General features: G+C 24.9%; 1 protein-coding gene across 1 annotated transcript in view; it reads left to right on the top strand.

The window, feature by feature from the left end:
• The first annotated feature begins 5,025 nt into the window (after positions 1-5,025).
• Positions 5,026-16,176, top strand: part of LOC112597581 — a 33,362-nt gene continuing 22,211 nt past the window's right edge. The window contains exon 1 of the mRNA XM_025343691.1: positions 5,026-5,289. The gene's annotated coding sequence lies outside the window, so the exon portion shown is untranslated. The remainder of the gene's footprint in view (positions 5,290-16,176) is intronic.

Here is a 16,176-nt window from a genome sequence, read left to right as displayed (position 1 = left end):
AATTATTGTATTAGTTTGTCCCAGAATGATTTTTTACCTAAACACTCTATGAATACTAATTTATTATTTTATCAAAATGTTCTTATCAATAGTATTGAGCAAGGATATCAGGTGGATGCAATGTATATACATTTTGAAAAGGCGTTTGATAAAGTTAATCATTCTTTATTATTTTTAAAGTTAAAACATTTTGGATTTGTTGAAAACTTTCTAAATTGGTTATCTTCTTATCTTTGTAATATATCTCAAATAATTAAAACTTCTTTTCATTATTTCAATGAATATTTAGTTGCCTTTGGAGTTCCACAATAATCTCATTTGAGACCACTTCTTTTTATTATTTTTATTAACGATCTTCCTCTTATTCCAGATAAGTCAGTGAATATTTTAATTTTTGTTTTTTTTGTTGATGGTATTAAAATTTACTGTAAAATCAAAAAAATTTGTTGACCAAAATCGGCTGCAATCTAATTTAAATAAACTTCTGTTATGGAGTAAAAAAAATTATCTATCATTAAACTATGATCAATGTAAAATTATGACTTTTTCACGCAGTAAAAGTCCTGTTTTTCATAATTAGGTATCTAATTTATATAACCATCCTTTTAAAATATGTTCGTCTATTACAGATTTAGGTATTTGTTTTAAATTTGATCTGTCTTTCAAAATAAATCATAAAATTATCATAAATAATAGGCATATAAAATTTTGGGATTTATTACTAGAAATACTAAGGACTTTAGAAATCTTATATGTTTAAAAATGTGTATACTTTTTTAGTTAGATCAAACCTAGAATTTGGCTGGCTCTTTAATTTCATCTAATTATTATTTAACTTACTCAAATGAGCTAAATAATATTCAGTATAAATTTCTGAAAAGAGTTTCCTTTATTACTCATTGTGCGATTTCCAGAGATTCTTTCCTTTTGGTTCAAGACTCTATAGGTCAGGGACGGTCAAACTTTTTTCGGCCGCGATCTACTAAAAATATACTTCACCTTTGAGGATCGACTTTCATAAAAAAGTTTTTATTATTATTAAGTTACTATACCACCATAATTAATTTTCGTGAGCGCAGCCTAAAAATAAATTCTAGCACGATCGACTTTAAAATCGTTTGCGATCGACTGTTTGGCCGCCCCTGCTATAGGTATTCACTCTCTTAACATTAGGCGTGATTTAATAGATATATAATGTTTGTCTATGATATTTTAAATAATAATATAAGCTGTCCAGCTATTTTAAATTTAATTTGATTTAGAATCCTTAGTAGGTATACACAAAATTCTGATTTGTTCCATATACCTAATTTAAATACAAATAGTGGAAAAAATTAATTTTTTTCCAGAGCTATTTTTAACACCAATAGAATTTCCAAAGTTTTGGATTTTTTCGTTTTGTCTCGTTAAGTATTTAAAACTAAAATTTTGTTGTTTTTAAAACATATTAGTGCCTAATTATTTATTTTTAGTGTTGTTTTATAAACTAAATTTTTTTCTTCGTATTTTTTGTTATTTTTATTTGTATAATTATCACTTGTCTATTAATTTTCATATTGTGTAAATTCATATGTATCTAATGTTTTTCTTTCTTTATTAAAGGGCCTTGGTCCATTGATTTCATATAAACAAATAAATATGTATTAACAACATCATTTTTAAACTTAAATGATATTTTTAAAAATAATAAGTAACTTTAATTGTGATAAAATTACTTTTTTAACTAAAAAATATTGTAACTTCCAAACTTGATCAAATAATTAAATAATTTTTAAAAGTAATTTATTGTATAATTTAATTACGAATAAATTGATGATAAAAAAAGTAACTTTTTATTCTGATTTAGATACATTTTTATCTTTTAATTTAAATTTAGACACATTATTTTAGATTAACTTGCAACTTCTATCTAGTAACAATTTATTGAGTAACATTACTAACCTCAAATATTACGTTAGTAAATTATTCATAATATTTATCTTCATCCCCAATTAGGAAACTTAGTTAAAGCTCGTTTCTATACAAACAATTTATATGACAATATTTGCGTGCGCTAGTTCGTTGAACTAACTTAATTTCGCAAGACATCGTTACAATTATATATAATAGAAAATGTTGAACATTTTTTCATTGAAATCGGGTCTTAATTAAATATACAATGTTTCGATTATTATAAAATTATTACAACGAAAAAATTTGTTTAAAATAGTGTATACAACAAACGTAATAATTAAAAAAAAAAGTTATCGTATACATAAAAATCATTCTGTAAGAATAAAACATTTGAAATATTTATTTAATCGTATTTCGTGTGATAACATTATAACTAGATACTTTTATGATATTATTAAAATAAATAATAGCATCCAATAGAATTCGTGTGAATTTAAGAAGCAAACTTACTCATCTTATCATCGTTGTCTAACCTTAACGAAAATATATTTCTTGAATAAGAATTTGTTAATTCATTTAAAACTTCTGTGGTAAATTATATCAATGTTGCGGAAACTTATAACTTACAGTAAAACGAACTATTCAAAAAAAATGTTAAAGCCGCTTTGAAATAATAATAATTACTATAATAACTATAATTAGTAATACAAATTATATATTGGTAAATTGTAAGACTATATTGAAATTAATTTATTTTATAAGCCATTATATTTATATTATATAATACTTAAAGGCAGTTCTAAATTTTGAGAATATTGAAAAGTATTTTTATTAATAAGCAAATATGTAGTAAATACAGTTAACAGTAAAAACATTTTAAGAATTTTGCCACTGACATAACATAATATAAATAACAATAAATTCTATAAGTATAATTAATTAAAAAAATTTACCTACGTTGTTTAATATAATCGCAATCAACAAGATAAACAAAAATTGAAGCCATAGTTTCTGTTGGATTTTCTCACTAACGAAGACAGTTAATGAACCAATCAGATTTGATTGTTCAAGCATAACAGAGCACTCTTTACACCTCAATTAAATTCAGTATTCATAAGATTGTAAGAGTTATTAGTTTTATCATTGCGACTCACCACAAATAATAAGAAAAAAAGTCATTTCTCAATAATATATAGATGGAGGAGGTTGAATATTATTCTGTCATCAACTAACAAAGCTAGAGAAATCAAAAAATTAATAACGTATTCGTTGAGAAACATGTAAGAGTTTAAACTTTAAAGTTGTAATCAGAACGATAAGTTATTATCCAATTTTATACATACATTTACATTATTTCCATAGCATTAATATAATCAATTCTATTTATAAAAATATATTTTACATTTTTTGAGTATAAATAAAATAAACTCAATAATACTCAGGCCAGATTGATCTCTTTAAATTTACTTAAAAGAGCACGCCACATCTACAAGTGTTGTCTCCATTTGTTAATGGTTAACGAAGTATGTTTATAAATATACAACACTTTTTGGTGTCTTCTTAAAAAAAATATATATATCAAAATAAGGTATATTATTTTATTTAAACTTACGAGACTTAAATAAAAATAGTAAAAACTAATTTTTAAAACTATTTAGTTACAAAGTAGATAAAATTTAAAATACTATGCATATTAATTTAGACACCATTTATTTTAGTTTAAAGCTGCGTTCGCAAGTCATCATGTTATATAAAGTTAAATTCACTATGCAATTTTTTATGTGACGTATAAGTGTAAGCGTGCTATCAATCTTTTGTTACCTGCGAATTGAATACACAAAGCATGACACGACAAGTTACGAACGCACACATTTAAATAATATATTAAAAGAAATACTTAATAATCAAAAAAATATTATAATATATTTTTAAAAATAATTGTACACTCATAATATTATTAAAATATCAGATAAATATTAAAAACAAATAATATTTGAGCTTCTACAGCCCAGAAATATAGAAAAACAAACTCATTAAAAGTTGTATTTTCGTTATATAACTTGAATTTCTTGAACTATATAAAAAAACTATCTCAATTTTCGATAACTTAATACGTAAAAATTTCATGAAAGTATTTTTCTACTGACTTGATATCCAAGAAGTTATATTAATTAAATATAAAAAATACTATCTTTTATAAATATAGTTAGATTTTTTTTTAAAGTAAAATCGTTATAATAAGTTATTTGATTTATAAAGCATCTTAATCCGGTTTTTATTCATTTATCATATAATATATATAAAAATTTTAAGTATTTTACCTGACGATAGATTTTACTTTCAAATACTTCAATTTTTTACGCCATTTAATAAATATATTTAGACGTAGCAATAATTTTTTTTTTCTATTAAAATTATAACCACCTTTTTTTTACTATGTATTATTATTGATCAGGTAATTTTTTTTAAAAACTTTTACACATACCACTCGAAATTCAAACATTGTATTGCTAACGTGGTATTAAATCTATAATATTATGAACTATGTGGAAAACTGATTTAGAATATCTAAAGATCATTTCTTTTATATTACAGATGGTATAAGAAATATAATTATTTGAAAATACGGTTTTTTATTACGCTTAAGAAAGTCAAAACTCAGAATTTCAATAAATGCCAAACTTAAAAGTAATTACAACGATAGAGCGAGACTTAGAAATGAGCATGCACAATGATTCATTCTGTATAAAATATAGTATAATGTTATACTCTAGACTGTATGTAAAATTTCTATTTTTCAATTGTATAAAACTCGACTTTGATATTATCTAGTAGCCTACTTATTTATAAATTGATCACATCGCATTTACGTGTATACATTTATGGCTGTACCTACGCTCGCGAATACGACGACGCACGCGTGTCGGCATTTGTTGTGGTTGCGGTTGTCTGGGGCAGTGTTCGCGGTCGACCGCGTCCAATCGGACCACCGATCGGCGGAAAATCTGTCCGCGCGCGTAGAGGTCCCTACCTCTATACCCACTCAACCCCACCGCTTTATCGTCAGCCCATTTGCTACCTGTGTAGTATATGTTATAGATAGTACGTACCTAAAAACGATATTAGAATATATTAATGTTATTTTTATCGTGCCCGTCGAGTCGCGTTTTTCGGTGTGCTCGGTCGAACACTAGACAACGGCAGCTAGTTTCAGTTTGACACCCGCGCGATCAGCAACCACTCCAAGTCGCCAGGACGATACATTATTTAAAACTGATATATTTTGAATAGAATCATATCTCCGTCCATTTTTCACGTATGAGTTAACCTAATACCGTGTCCAAAACCCTTTTTACGTCGGTACGTAATACATTGTTTAACAAAGTTAAAAAAATCGTAAGTATATTCATTATAATCTCATACACACACACGGAAAAAATTCACACTCCAGGCACGACAGTACAATATTATTATTCATTACATAGTTAACATACGCACGCACATACACAACAAAATATAATAAGTTTTTGCAGGATTAGATAAAATATTATTTACTCATGTTATGCAATACATCTAATGTGCCTATGTGACAGTGTACCAGAGAAGTGCAACATGCACCCTGCCTGCATATAAACAACCGTATAAAAAAACTAAAACGTTAAATGTGTGAAAATCGTCCTGTTAACTTTATTCTCGAAAAGTTAGAAAGCAAAGTAATTGGTATAGTATCATTATTACGATTAAACTATTAAAGAAACCGTCAAATCAGTAAAGTTCAATACATTTATATATTACATAAAAAAAACAAGCAATATAAAAATATTTTTATTTAATGAGTTTAAACATGAAAATTTATATCTTCATAAATAAAATATTCAGTAGTATTCATTGAACTTGACTCTTGAATTAAGGAAAACCTCTCAATATGTATCTGTTTTCATTAGTATGCGCATATAATTTTAAATATGTAATTCATACTTTTTGGTTCAAACAATAAATTTAAAAAAAAAAAAACATAGAAATAAATCACTTATCATAGAATCGTATTGTTTCTAATAAAAATATTTTTCTAATCGAGTATAAACTGTTTTCTATTTTTACGTAGCTATATTTAGTTCTTATAACATCGTAATCGAACGTTAATATGCGCTCGATAATCGATAACTACTATGCAAATATAATAAAATATTTATTCTGTATATTAAAATTATTATACTCATATTCCAATATCAGAAATAAAATTCCGAATAAAGAGATGTTGCTTTGACGGAGCTTTTTCTGCTGCAGCGGTGACTTTCTCCACAGCCGTGCCATCGTTAAAACGTAGTTCTTCCTAAGTAAATTTGTAATTCATTCCAACAATAGTATGAAAACTGCATGATTTTCTCGCAGATGAAATGAATAATTAATAATTATAAATACATAACTGAAAAACATTTCTATCTCTTACTTTTTTTCTACTGCATCCTTAAAAAACTAAAAAAAAAAAAATGTTTAACTTTTCGTCAACTTGCGACTGTGTATAGTAAAAATTCAATATCGTGAGTACTCAAAACTGTCATCTCAGGTTTTGCACTAACATTTTTTATCGACTGGGAGGAAAAAAAAGTATACAAACGTTATTTTGTTCAAAATCTTGCTGATTCACAACTCTAAGACCACGTAGTGTGCTTTACTACTGGTAAATTCAATAAATACAAAAACTAAACTTTTGGAAAAATACAATTTTGTGTTTTCGGTTTTTTTTTTCTAAGTGATTGAAATATTTTAAATATACTTTATTACTAAAATATATGGCGCTTAAAATTCAAAAATCTGTTAATTTTTTTCAAGATTTTTTTGATGATAAAGAAGTCAATATTTTTTACTTTATCATTACTTGCTACTCGCATAGTAAGTGCTAATGTACACTAATTATAAAATTCTTTATCATTTGTATTATTTAGTGTTGCTAGTAGAAAATGCAATAACTACAGTTTAGTAATCAAATAAATAATAAATAAAAATGTATTTACAAATCATTAATAATTAGATGTTTGGATGAAGTTTTATTAATTGTTTCGTTATAATGAAATCATTATCTATATCTGTATAGTTACTGAAAAATGTAACAATAATGTCATGATAGTATAATAACAAGATATTCAGTAAAAACTAAAATTATTAAACAATTTTAGTTTTGATCGTGAGTGCAGTAATCGTGTATTTTATTAATTGTGTTTTTTTTCTAAAAAATGTACGATTTTCGTAAATTGTCTGTAGCATGATATTTTATGATTTTATAATTTAATTTTCAGATAGGTAATAATGTATTTTTTTCAATATTTAACCTTAGTTATAAAAAATATTATAAATATTATAAATACCTGTACAGATCGATTTAATTTACGATATACATAGATATTTTATTAAAACCTAATTTTTGAAATTAGTGTAGTTATATTGTCTTTTTCAGTGGCAAAGGAATATTACAAGGTATACTAAAAATATGATTTTTCGCCACTAAATCGGAGTTAAATAAATCTACTCTTGCAGATGATTCACTTTGTATAAATACAACTATACTATAATGTATATTATAAGAGAAAAGTGAATAATTTACACTGCTTCCAAAACGTATAATAATATATGATATAGAGCATGACCATCGGAACAGAAAAGCGATTCAATATTAATTAACTCATTTATCATTCATTTTTTGACCCTTATTTTGCATACAAATTGATCGATATCTATGATATTCTTAACTATGCTTATGTTTAGAACGGATTTAATGAAGGGTCTTTGTTGAAAATGTGAATGTATCTCGAAATGTTCAAATCAAAATTTAAATGGGTGCAATGACGGTATATATAATTTTTAAGTTATTTAACTTTGTGGACTAAAAATAATATTGAACTTAATTTAAATTTAAAAACTATAGCAGCTAACATTATTTTAAAATGAAAGTGATTTTTATTTATCATCTAAATATAATAAAATCTATATTCAATTGTATATCTATTGTATTTAATTGTAAAATCTCTTTTAAGGATTATTATCCTATCTTGGAATGCAATAATTTATTATAGATACTTATCTATTAAACCGTGGTATGAAATACTTAGACACATTGTCTTTTCTATTTAACCATAATATATTAGGTTATTAGTTTTATAAGCGCTGATTTAAAATAATATGACGTGTCTATGTCGGAACTCAATTATAATGAAATTAAATATGACCCTATTTAGTATATAAATATAATCTAGGATAGCTAGGTTAAACATGTTAAAAATTTTTGTCTAGTTATAAAGAAAGGATTCATTTTTAAAACATAAACAGGAAGAAATTGCTTTTGATCCGTTTTAATTTATTGTAAATGTTTCAAAATAAAAAGCGAATCGATTTTACTAATAAAATTCATAAATCTAGACAACAGCCGGTATGGTTGAAGTTCGATATACTACGAGAGAGAAAAACATTGAGTTTATTAAGATTTACAAGTAATAAATACAAAGAGATTACTGAAATATAAACATGGTATTGGTCTAAATACTAAGTTTTAAATTGTTTACTCTACTTGACGTAAATTTTGGTCATTAATATTGTTATTTCAATGATAACTCTTCGCATAGGATAGAGTAGCATTGTCTTACAGTAATTTATGCTTAAGAAAAACCCAACTTTTTCTAAGTCCTTACTAATTAACAACCTTGAATAAAGCATTTGACATTTTAAATCTTATTATATAGCGATTAATATGTTATTATTTTTAAAATTATTTATTAATTATTAGAATCTATTTTAACCTGTTTTGAAGAGTTTAAATATTTTATTTCAGTTCAATCATTTTCAGTTTGGTAATAAAAATTTATATGATATCGTTAAAAACAAAGTCAAATTAAAAGTAAAAAATTAGATTTTTACAATATAATTTTATTGTATTGCATATTAGTATGTAAAATGCACACTAACTAGAAAATAGAAATGGATTTGCAAACTAATTGTTTATAATGTTTAATGTACACAACAATTTATTGTTATGTATTATAACTTATAATTAAGACTCGGTAATTGATGCTTTTTTTTAACATCTTAGATGGCAACCTATGGGTAAATCTTATTTTGTTGAAAGACAAAAATTAACTGCTTAATAATATGTTTTTTTTTTTAAGTGAATCATACATAAAGTTTTCATTTGATTTTTTTGTTTTTGTTTAATTAATTTATTTCTTTTGAATAAATAAGTACATTGAATAAATCTATCAAAGTTCGGGACTTTTTGTGTAAGCATGTAGCTTTCTGAAAATTTTTCCATTGTTTGTTTTTTACTAGAATAGATAAAAATAAGTAAATAAAGTAAAAAACTAGTTTTTAATGTTTCTAAGATTAAATTTTAATATACCCGGTAAATTTAATTAAAAAGTTGAACTTTTTTTTATCCAATTATGTTACTGCGTAGGCCTAAACTCTGTCAATATTACGTCTCAATTAGATAGCAAATTTATCTTTGTAGTATTATATTTCAGTATTAAATCACAGTTATAAATACTTTTTCTTCGACTGTTGCATGTTTAAAACTAATATAGTTTTTATTTTATTTTTTTATTTTGTGAACTATCTTACTAAAAAAATGCAATTGTTAATAATAACTCCTTAGAAAACTTTACTGCCTGTTTTCAATTAAATATCTTTTATAACATTTATTCTTGAAAAGAAAAAAATATGTTTTTAACTTAAGTTTTGTTGAAAACAGGTAAATTTTACTTTAAAAAAATTATTTGACTGGGATATACAAATATGAGATGATATTTTAATAAGAAAAGAACTGTAGTTATATTTTTCACTTTCAGAAACTTCCGGACAATTTCAAAATTTATATTGCAAAAATAAATTCTATTGCGGTTCAAAGTAAAAAATTATTCTAATATAAACTTTTTTTTCAATTATTATTTCTGATAGAGTTTACTGCAATCTCTGTATAATATTTAATAGTGAAATGTTATAAAAGATATAAATTATATTTTTTTGCTCTATGACTTATACAATCTATTATAATTAAAACTCATTAAAACAACACTTTCATGATAAAATTCTAATAAACTGAACTATTATAATAATTTTAATCCTGTGGTTATTTAATAGTTTTTATTTTTATGGTGAAACAAAAACAATCAACTTCAGGAGATTAATCCCTACACTTCTATTACATATCGTAGTATGATATTACTATAAAATGTTATCGCGTAATCGTATTTAAATATATTTATATTTTTCGTTAAATATTTCACTATCATCTAACATAGAATATTTGAAAGTTTTTTCTCCGAATTTTTTGAATTTATCTTTGTTCATTGTTTGGTGACATTTTCATGAATTTGTAATTACCGACTACCTGAGTATATGAAAAATTGAAGCATGGAAATTATTGATCATATAAATATGTATATAAATTATAATTTAAACGCAAGTTCCTGGAACTTTATTGTTGTGTATATAAAATAATGTTTAAGAACGTCTATATTTATTATTGAATTCATACGAACATAAAGTATAATATCAATATAATTAGTAAATGTATATTAATATTACATACATTAATAGCAAATAAAGATTTAATTTACAAGTTAAATGCACATTTCTCTTTTTTGTAAATGTTATTTTAACTATAATTTTTCCATTAAATTATTCCAATTAGGCCGATTTTGTAAGAATATAAAAAAATGTAGATTTCCACGTCTATTTGATTTTTTCGATTGGATCAAGGCCTTACGGTTCATATAATATATATGTTAAAACATATTTTTACTAGATAAACATCAAAAAATCGATTTTGATAACTAATAAAGCCCATACCCTTAATTAAATATAAAATGCATATTTTTTATGGCTAAGTTAATAAAAGTTCTATGAATAAAGAATTGTGTAAAACACCAGCCATTCATAGCAAATGAGTTCAAATTTAACGCAAATTATTAAATTATTAAACTTTGAACATTGAATTTTTTATTATTATTATTTTTATTAAACACATCCGTAGTCCTTCAAATATGGTCACATTAACCCTTATAATAATAATAATAATAATATTAATGACGACGAAATAACCGGACAACAATGAAACAATACGGATTCGCCGGTAGTCCGGTTAAACGCGTGTGCAATAACATAACATAATATAGCAACGACCGTGCATAAAGCTGCTGCGTATAGCCGTGATGATATGGACGGGTTATAATTATGTGCGTATGGTGGATCGGTGGGAGGGCGGTTCGCGCGTGATCAAGGTCTTTTTCGATTTACCGCAATAACAATACTCGCAATGTACCAATTTTAATAATAAAAATATCATAATATACTCGCATACATTTGTTAGTTTTAATTTTTAAAAACGCGCATAACGAGTATATCGGTAGTATACAGGTGACCGGGAATGCTCGCTCCCCCCTTTTTTTCTACAACAATACAGCTGTTCAAAACCTGATTTTTACATTTTTAAAATTTGCTCTTTAGAGATTTTATGTTACCTAATGGGTATCCTGTGTATATATAAAAAAGTACTTCAGTTTGTCAAATAACTTCAATATTTCTTTTATTAAGTAAATATTTTTATTTTTTTTTTGTGCAAAATTTTGTATTAATTAAAATTATTATATAATATTCTAAATTCGATAACTTTTAAACAAGTAGTTACTGAATTATTTTTTTTTTTATCTTTATTACATAAAGATAAAATATGTGGAGGAAAATAAGAGCTTATAGTACTTAAAAAATGTTATTAGCTTATCTCAATCTATCGATATTTATAATTTATGAATACATAGTCCAAAAATAATTTATTGGAACTAAATCCGATAATTTCAAAATGTATGTTTTAAATTTTTAAACCATTTTTAAGAACTTCTATTCAAAGTGTAAACATTTAAATACTGAAAACTACTACTTGTTTAAATTTGAATCAGATAAATAGATATAAAAAAAATAATAATAATAAAACATGATATAATTATTTATTATTTACTATAATTTTTCTTTATTACTATACATAAAGGGGATTATCATTTTAAAAACAGAAGACACGCAGATACAGTATACTCCTTAAGTAATGCAAACTATTTCAAAAATTAAAAATTGTGGTCATTAAGTATTTTTAAATATTCTAAAAAGAATTTTAATAGATTTAATAGTAATGAAACAATAGGGATGAGCATGTTTGGTGAATTAACCTGTGCAAAGAAATGTATAGTAACCTTACCTATAATACAATACCGGACACACGCCATCGTAATGCAAAACAATCATAATACCTACATTATTTGTTAAAAGTCCTGTCGTTGTCGTTAGGTCATTGACGCTATCGTGTATAATACTCAATAGAAATATTACTACAGTTGAGCGTTCCATAAACTCAAATTTACACCTGATTTGATTCAAAAAATTGGTAAAATACGATTAACAACAATCAATTTATATACTTTTTCTGACGTTTTCATATTTAATTATTTTTATGGAACGATTTATTGTGATATTTGATTATCATCTAGATAAATATTAAAAATCAACTTTGAAATTCATGTACACATAAAAAATTTATCGATCCAGCAAAGCGTCTCATGTCATTTTTTAGTCTAAAATGTTTAAGTTATAAGGGAAGTCGATGATGCGGTAGAATAATGTAATAAACAATAAGGAACAAAATAGTCAATATTAAAATTAAAAACAAATAAAATATGTGGGACAAACTTAAATTAATTTATTAAAATATTTAGAATCAGGTGAATCACGCCATTCTGGAATTGTCTTTTAGATATCTTATTACAACTAGGCAACCCATTATTATTTTTTGTATCATTATATTTTTAATGAAATTATCATATTACTATTAAGTATTATAATTTATGACTATAAATAACTTTGAACAATTAATTTATATATTTACTATTTACCTAGTATAACTTATTTTAAATATAAGTATATTCAATTTTTATTGCAAAAAAATGTTAAATACAAAATTAAATATATAGGTAATTATTTTAACTACCTAATGAAATACCCATGAAATTTATTGCAATTAAAATTTTCTTTTGCGTCATAACTATATCATTCTAAAATATTTCTATCAAGTTTATACTACTAATTTAAACAATTTTTTGTAAAAAAACAATAGTCGTTACATCTTGTATTAACTCGTTTCATATTATTAATATTTAATTATGTAGATAAGTTGACAATAGGAAATTTCAGTATCAATTATAGTGATGTATTATTAACGGATTCAATTAGGGGTATTATCAGATAGAATTCAGTCTCAAATATGAATCAAAATCTGGAAACTAATAACATAATTCTCTAACGTAATGAAATTCAATACCTACCTTTAATGATTAGGTCTAGAATTGTATTGGATTTTGTGTATTTCCAACTTCCGTGTAAGATATTATTCTTCAAACATAAAGTATTATATGATTTAATAACCAATGAGTTTAAATATACGATTCGTTGGATCAATTTTTAAAATGTATTAATTTTTTTTTTTTATCAGCACATATTCTTCGATAATTATAAATCACGTACATTCATATCATTTAATATAAATATGATCCAGTATATTCTTACTGTGTCAAACTTCGATATAATATAGAACTAAATTTAAATCCTTTTGAAATTGCCATTACGCAAAAATATCATTACAATAATAAGATTCAATATCATGAACTTTTTTTCTATTATTCTTGATATTTTAAATAATTATAATTGACTGTTTGAGACTTAGTGAATAATAATAAATAATAGTTAAACCAATCGATATATCAATATAAATTTTGAAAAACTTTATATTTTAAATTTAACATTTCTAACAGTAGTATTTCCGTGTATTTTATGCTAGAAATATAAGAGTATGAAATATCAACGTATACTTAATAAATTAAACAAATTTTTCAGTTCATTTTTAACATCTATAGACGAACTTATTGCTGGTTTTTTATTACATTCAAATCTCAGTTCTATACTAATAAAATGTCGTGCGGTGTATTTTCCACCGCGATTTTATTTTATTTTTTAACTTTAAGGATCAGTCAGAGGCAGGTTTATATCATTATAACATGTTTAATACAATATAGACATACCCATTATCATATTCGTTTCAAATTTTCAATTTATGTGCTACACTTAAGGCCACTTTTCACAAGCTACTAATGCGTCATCACCCTGATAACAGCAATAATAATAATCGTAATAACAATGACGGTTATTGAATTTTTTCGTAAATCATTATGTGCGCGCACCGTGGGCATAACATTTTTTTTTCATCTCTATCACGTTGTTTTCGAAACGGACATAGTGTAATGTAAATAAGGTGTCTGCGCATAATCGCAGTGAACCGTACATCCGTTTGGTGCAGAATAACACGGTATAACAGCGTTTTCAATTCAGTCACAACAATAAAATATATACATACATATATATTATAATTATCTATAAGCATACAGGGTGTATGTGGAACGTATGACTTATTTAAATGTAATTTTAATGTAAAATCGTCAACTTCGCTACATACACCCAATAGGTATACGTCTAGGCGATATGATATGTAACACTGTACCCGTGAAAAAAAATATATATATATATATACTATTTACTATATTATAATGATCGCTGAACCATATATATAGGCACGCTGCGTGTGTCGTGCACAAATAGCTCCCATTTTGCTATTTAGGGGCCCCTCGGTAGTATGTGTGTGGGTATTGCAATAATATTTTATAGAGCGATATTTATTTATAAAATACAATTATTTAGATATTAGGTATAACAAGGAGTCGGTCTAATGATTAATGTGTGATCTACCAATGAATCCGTAATCTGACATGTGATTCATCGTAAAATGTGATCTACTAACTATTTTTTTTATATTCCTCTTCATTTCTATTCAACTCTGATTTACAGCAATTTTCTACTCTGTACTATTACTTACCTTTTATTCTTTGTTTTTTCATAAGAATTACAGCTTTGGTCCGTAATTATCGCATATGTAAGACACTTGTATATTAGTTACTTAAAATAGAATTATACTTACTTAAATATGACTTGTAAAATTTTATAATTTAAAAATGTTTTTTAAATCCGATAAAAAATTTTCTATATACCTATATTATATATCTTTACGTCTATCTGTTCGTAAAATGCTTTATGTACCAAACTTATTTTCAGAAAAATCCTATTATTTCCTTTAGAAATAAATAACTGTGACATATAAAATTGAAGTCTGTGCAAGTATAAAATTAATTTCCAGCGTAAATTGGCTGATGTTTCTGGTAGACTCTTTTTACTACATCTCAAAGTCACAATTTTTTTTTGAATTTCTGTCTGAATGTATTTTCTTACTGGTCTTTGTCGTTTCAAATATTCGATGTTACCACATTTAATGCTAAACAATGGCTGAATGATATTTTAAAAGTACAGTACAATACATAAATAATGTATAAAAATCGAGTAGTATTAACTTCATTTAAATATTATTATAATAGCGCAGATCACACTTTTTATATCAACACTATATGGTAGATAGAATTTTGTTGGTAGATCAAATGTTAGATCGATTTCTATATTATTAAAATAAGACGTAATACAGACATAAATTGCAATTGTTTAGTATAATTTAAAAGGTGAAGAAAAAAATTAACATTGGCAATGGACTTCAATATGCGCCTAATAAGTTTATTGGCCATATAGTTTATGATGGATAGTAGAGTAAAAAGAGGAACATAATATCTTGCTGACGAATATGGAACTTTAAAACGTACGAGTATTTAAGATTAGAGAGTAGGAAAGTAGGTTTTATCAGATAAAAGATTATTTTAGATTTAGTATGGGCCTATGTTTTGCAGCCTACTGAGAATCAAAGCCAAGCTACGTATAATTACTATATATTAATTATGCTGTGTTTAGGAATACCAAATAAAGGTCTTGGAAATTCGAAAAACCTCCGTTGAATACCTTACATTTAGGAGTTCCTAATTGTACAAAGATCTTATAGTATAATCCAACCACTCTCCAAGGTAGGTACAACAAATGAAATTTTTTACATATTTTTAACTATAAACACACGGGTTTTGTCAAATTTTAAATTTAAATGCTTTTAGAAAAATACTGTGCCTTTAAATTTTCTATATATTTTGATTGGAAATTTTTATTATTTTACAAATATTTTCACCCATTCATACATTTTTTATTAGTCTTTATAAAAAAAAAAAATCGAAAATTTCAATTTGTATAAATAGCTTATAGGAAATCAAAATA

Source organism: Melanaphis sacchari, unplaced genomic scaffold (genome assembly GCF_002803265.2).
Source record: "Melanaphis sacchari strain LSU unplaced genomic scaffold, SCAv2.0 Contig42_pilon_pilon, whole genome shotgun sequence".
Classification (NCBI taxonomy): domain Eukaryota; kingdom Metazoa; phylum Arthropoda; class Insecta; order Hemiptera; family Aphididae; genus Melanaphis; species Melanaphis sacchari.
Note: the sequence above shows the minus strand (reverse complement) of the source record. Positions and strands in the feature narration are given on the sequence as shown.